The following is a 6,590-nucleotide window of genomic DNA, read 5'->3' on the forward strand; positions in this document are numbered from 1 at the left end:
ACCCATTTGGTGAACGTATCTACGATTACCAACACATAGCGAAACGACAAGCTTGGTTCCAATTCTGTAAAATCGAACTCAATAGTTGCGAACGGCCCACTTGGCGGGGGCCGTCCCCCATCATGTGCATGTCTCGGCGGCGCCCCTCTATTGTGTTGCTGGCAGACCACACACGATCGGCACACTTCGGATACAATCCGTGACAGTCCTGGCGCTGCCCAAGTGTAGTCTATCTGTCCCATCACCCCCCTCTGGCACACATGACCATTCTGATGAGCCATGCGTGCCAGCCAAGGCAGTAAAGCCTGGGGTGCTATAGGTTTTTCATCAAGGGTCCACATTTCCCCTGGCCCAGGGCGTATCGCTCCTCGTTTGAGCCAGACCTCGTGTTCGGCCGTCGGTGCAGCATTTTGCAAATTTATGATATCGTCCTTAGTTGGTGTGGCGGGTGGTCCCGCAGTCGGTATGTCAGCAATCTGTGCGGCTGTCTTCTGTGCTCGTGTCACCATCGGCATGTTGCGTTCTATCTGTTGGTTGGCGGCCTTTCCTGCCGCCTCGTCCGCCCTTGCGTTGCCCCGGGCAACGTCAGTGTCCGCCCTTTGGTGGCCACGACACTTAATTACCGCGATAGCGCGGGGAAGTAAAATGCTTCGGAGGAGCCCTTCTACCAGCGCGCCGTTCTTTATCACTGAACCGGCAGATGTGAGAAAACCTCTCATCTTCCAGATGGCTCCTTTATCGTGGACTACGCCGTGAGCGTAGGCCGAATCTGTGTAAATGTTGACGGCAAGGCCTTCCGCCAAGCTGCACGCTCTGGTCAAGGCGCACAGCTCCGCCTGCTGTGCGGAAAATGTAGGTGGAAGACGCCCGCTCTCTACCGTTTCGCTATCCGAGCACACGGCGTACCCGGACAACAGAGACCCGTCCCATGCACGCCTAGCTGATCCATCGACATAATATATACAGTCGGGGTATTCTAAGGGATTGTCCTTTAAATCCGATCGCACCGTGGAGACTAGCTGCACAACGTCGGAGCACACATGAGGTTCGCCCTCCTCAGGAGTGGGCATCAGTGAGGCTGGGTTGAGCGTCGTGCAACGTTCGATCGTGATGTTGGCTGCAGTGATCAGTGCGGATTCGTATTGCATTAATCTAGTGTTAGACAAATGCTGTGTGCTTCGCTGTAACAACAGCGAAGTGACGCAATGTGGTACCCGTAGCGTTACTGGGTGTCCCATAACAATGTCCGCTGTTCTTTCTACTGCGTACCTGGCCGCTGCCACGGCTTGCAAGCACACCGGAAACCCTTGTTCGACCGGGTCTAACTTTTTACTAAAGTAGGCCACCGGCCGCTCCTTATCCCCATGGGTCTGTGTCAAAACTGACTGGGCGAAACCTCCCACGGTGTGAGTGTAAAGGGTAAATGGTTTCGCATAATCCGGGAGTCCTAATGACGGTGCCGTAACCAGCGCCTGTTTCAGCCCGTCAAAACATCGCCTCAATTCATCCGTCCATACCAATAGGTCCGGGGCATTTGATTTGGTCGCCTCGTACAGTGGTTTAGCCAGCAGCGCAAAATCAAGTATCCAAGTGCGGCAATATCCCGTCATACCTAGGAAGCGCAGCATTTGTCGTTGCCAGCGAGGGCGAGGCAGCTCCATGATAGCGGTCACCCGTCCAGCATCCAATTCCCGTTTTCCATGCGAAATGGCGTGTCCCAAGTAAGTTACAACCTGCCGCACAAACTGAAGTTTTGGTCTGCCTACTTTGTGGCCTTTGGCCGCCAAGGCCTTTAATAGGGCCAAAGAATCCATTTCGCACGCCTCCTTTGAAGGGGAGCAAATCAACAGATCGTCAACGTATTGCAGCAACACTGACCCTCCCTTCAATTCCACATCCGCCAGGTCGCGGTGCAGCGCCCGGGAAAACAGAGTGGGGCTATCTGAAAACCCCTGAGGTAGTACTGTCCAAGTATACTGGCGCCCCCTATGGGTGAAAGCGAATAAGTATTGTGACTCAGGCGCGATGGGCACAGAGAAAAACGCAGAACAAAGGTCGATGACCGTGAAGTATGTTGCGTCCGGTGGAATTGACATCATGAGGGTTTCTCCGTTTGGAACTAGTGGGTGTATGCCCTGTATCACCTTGTTCACCTCCCTTAAATCCTGTACAAACCTCCATTTGTCCTTTGACGGCTTTTTAACTGGCAAAATTGGTGTATTACATGGGCTGTTAGTTTCCACGATAATCTTCTGTTCCACTAGGGATTTATGTAGGGAGCTGTAATGCCCCTCCCCCTTTGTATATCCTTGCTGCTTTACCAATTACCAAGTATAACCAATTATATGTTTTGTTTTGACTTGCTACTGTACTCTTTTATGATACTGAGTTCTTTCTACTGCATTGAGGATGTGTAATATCCTAATAAGGAGTTCTCTGCCTTTGTGCTCAGGCCTGCGTGGGCGCAATCTCTAGTTCCCCTTTCCAGGCCTTGGAGGCAACTCTTATCTCTCTTTGCCTTTTTCCTGTTTTTGCCATTATCTTGCAAGTTGACAGTTTTACGAGTGACCACTCCCCTTTGTACTTTCCCAAGCCAGCTGCTATACAGAAAGTTGTAAACATGTTGTCACATAATGCTGACCATCTCCTTATCAGAAGCTAACCCATGACTGGCCTTGGATGAACTTCCTTTAATTAACTGAACAACAGGATGGGACTATGGTGGGGGACCCAATGAGCCCATTCTGTCTCTGTGTCTTGTGAGCTAACTCCACCCCTGACTTTCCTTTATATAAAGCAATGTTAATTGAATTATTTCAGAGCATCTTGTTGTACTGTTGGTCATTCCTTGTGAGTTTCAATGCAACTTTGCTGTCCTCAAGCTTGAGTACTCGAGTTCCAATAAATATATCCGTTGCTCCTTTCTTCTGAGTTCTTCTGAGTCCCAAGTCCTAAGTCTCAATTCCGACAACTGGTGGCAGCGGTGGGATCAGTCTGGGCAGTCCGGGACGCGGTCCCAGGCAAGGGAGTGGTGAGAGACCAGCTGGCAATTGATCCGGGTCAGGTGAGCTGTGGTTTTCTTTTGTTTTTTCCTTTTTAGCCCGGGGGTCAGTCCAAATTGTAACCCACTCTCTCTTGCTCGGTCGCCGTACGTTCCGTTCCCTGCTCATACCTGTTCCACGAACCTAAATTTAATTACGGACCGCTTGGGTCCTGGAGCAACTGATTGTTTATGGACTCGTTAGGGTAACGTTACGTAAGGAGAAGTGCCCCACGTTGGGCGCCTGAGGTTAAGGGGTAATAGATCTCTGGGTTGTAAGGGTAAGGATAAGGGCGGCGTCCCGATCCGAGGCCTACCCGGGAGACGTTGGAATTTTAAGTAAGATCAGAACTATTATACGGGCGTAGGACGCCAGGAAAGTGCAGTAAGGGTAGGATAGACGGCTGTGTAGGCGGGCGAGCCTCTCAGGAGAGTAGGTAGCGCGGCCGTACCACGCGAGGCGGGCGAACCTCACGAGTACAAGACTGCGAGCCTCTCAGAGTTAGGTAGACGGCTGTAAACGCGAGGCGGGCGATCCTCACGAGTACAAGGCTACGTCGGTAAACTAAATTTTCCTAGGATGGGTAACAGTATGGGTAATAAGACAGTAAAGGCAGGTGAACCGCTTAGACATACCCCAGCATTTTTTATGTTTAAGAGGTATGGCTATGCTGCTGTGAGACCAGGGAAGTCATGGGTTGCATTGACGAAGGATTTAGGAGAACCGTGGCCCGAAGGAGGGTCTTTTGCACTGGAAAAATTGGACGTATTGTATGAGACATTAGAAAAGTTCGAACAGGCCACGAAACACTTTCCGCCTGACTATTGGAAAGTCTTTGGCTGGTGGAAGGAAGAAGCGATGAAGCGACACGCAAAGTCGAAACAGGCCAGCTTGGCCGGTGAGGTAACAAAACTCAAGGGTCTGAGGAAACAGGCGAATAAAGAGCAGGATGAAGCGCTTAAGGAAATAGAGAGGCAGGCCAACGCGCGACTGATGCCGCTCGTTGAAAACCCAGACCCCGCGAGAGGGGAGGCAGTGACCAATCTACCCTCCCCAGCCCCAGTCCTAAGCTCTGTCCCGGGGTTTCAGGCACCACCTATCCTTTCTGCGCCCCCGCTACCACCTCCCTATAACCCCGCTACCATCGCGCCCCAGATACCCCAGAACCACCCGAGCCAGGGAAGGCCGTTTGCACAACTCGGGGCTAACGGAATAGATGACGGGACCGACATCGCAGGGTTCCCGCCACCGATAGGACCGGATGGGTTATACCCCTCACTGGTAGGTTGTAAGGGGAAAAGGACCTCACAAACTACCCCATCGGAATGTCAGGAAATAGAGGAAAGGAAAACATTGTGCCCTGTACAAGTTATCGGGGTTGACGCAGCAGGTCATGGGGTTCGGGAAAGAGTACCATGGAAAGAATCCTCTTTAACTGTAATGCGGGCAAGGATTCAACATTTGCTTATTGAGGATCCACGGCAGATAGTGCCGACCATGTCGAATTGGGTTTTGGATGGCGAGTGCGACTATCGAGACATAACCCATATGGGAGTGTCCGTGCTCCCACCCAAGGTATGGGAAAGGGCTAGACAAAGAGCACACTGGCCGGTGGCAGACCCAAGGGCTGGTGCAAACCCCCTGTTAACACAAGCGCAATGGGATGCTCAAAAGGTCCTGCTGCTAGATTCTATTGAGCAGGCGCTGTTGCCAGCAGGAGGTCCGGATTGGGGAAAGATCGGGGCCATAAAACAAAAGGCAGGAGAACCAATTGGAGAGTACCGAGAAAGGTTGGAAAAGGCCATTGCGCGCTGGGGAGGACTGGGTCCGATGCAGCTGGGAGGGCTACCCCAACCATTGGTAAATCAATATCTAATCGAGGGGCTTCGGCCGGTGTTAAAGAAACAGGTACAGACCGTCCTCTTCGGCTGGAAGGGAATGACAACCAACGAATTATGCGACAAACTGGAACAATGCCCGGGCTCCTCCCTAGAGGAGAAGAAGGATATTAAGGAGGAAATATTGCAAATGTTTGTCCAAGAGAAACGGGCTCAATTTAATCAGAATAAAAAGGGGGATCAGAGTCAGAACTACATACACGAACAGTGCCAGAAGTGGGGACCTGTTCGAGGTCCAGAGGAACATAGGAGGAGTTGTTATCCTCTTTTCTATAAGGGCCAATTCCCCAACGGAGAGTGGATCCACAATGAAAATGAGAACTGCGACGGTTGTACTGAGGAAGATTTTGGACTAATTAATATGAACGAGGTGAAACAACAATGGACAATACCACCCCCTCTTCCCCCTCCTCCTCAAAACCCTCAAACTTGGACTGTGCAACCACCCCCTCCCCAAAATTGGTATCCACCAAGACCCCTTCTCCAAAACCCCGGACCACCCCCCAATAGTGGGATGCAGAACGGACCAAGGGGGAACTGGGCCCCGCCTCGGGGTCCGCCGCAGTGGCAACCAGTGAACCAGTCACATTGGGGGCCGCCAGAACGCCGGCAGGGCGGAAGGGGCGCTGTAGAGGGACGACCTATGCCCTCCGCACCACCGGTTCCGCAGGAACCGTGCCATTATTGCAAGCAGATGGGACACTGGATACGTGATTGCCCAAAGGCTCGTAAGGGGTTTCAGCCCCAATACAATAGAGGGGCCTATTGACGGGACGCTGGCGAGTCGCCCAAGGAGTGTCCTCTCTTGACCATGACACCGGCAGAGGAACCAACCATGATGTTGGACGTGGAGGGAAGACAATTAGAATTTCTCGTAGATACGGGCGCGACTCGCAGCACAATTAACAAGGGGCAATTGCCCTCTTTGCGCCCTACGGCCAGGAACGTTCAAATACTGGGTGTTTCGGGTTTACCCCAAGCGCTTCCTATTTCGGAGGAAGTGCGAGTAACATGCGGCCCGCTGGAGGCTAAACATGCTTTTTTGATGACCACTACCGCCCCGACGAATTTGCTGGGACGGGATTTATTGTGCCGTTTGGGCTGTCAGATCTCATGTACCGAGGAGGGAGTTTTCGTAGACGTCGCGGAATCTAAACGCGACTTGGTAATGACGGCATTGTCTCGGCCCGGCCCCACCGTGTATTGGTGGCGCATGGATGAAGGGGCTCTGGCTACCTGGACGCATATCATAGATAATGTGTGTTTGGACAACGCAGTTCTGCGAGATTGGCTACAACTGCACGAAATTTCGATAAAAACCTTAAAGGATAGCCCACCCCATTGCACTGCGTACTATGATGCAACGGGCGACGACGAGAATTATCGAGAAAAGGTTAAGGAAAAGCTGGGCGAGCGCACGCCTCTACACTTGTCACGGATGTGGATCGGCCGCGAGGGAATAGGAATCGAGGCAGTCCTAACCTCGAGTCAGCGTGCATTGACCCGATACCCCGAAGGAGCGGCCGCCCATGTTACCCTCACTACTGCCAAGGGGTGGCCGCCGGAAAGTGTAGGTTGGATGGTAGGGAGGTTACGTGAAGTTCCCCTACAAGGTTATCGGAGTAAGAAGGGCCGTTGGACTTTGAAACGG

This window comes from Myxine glutinosa, chromosome 6, assembly GCF_964187855.1.
Source record: "Myxine glutinosa chromosome 6, kmMyxGlut1.1, whole genome shotgun sequence".
NCBI classification, from domain to species: domain Eukaryota; kingdom Metazoa; phylum Chordata; class Myxini; order Myxiniformes; family Myxinidae; genus Myxine; species Myxine glutinosa.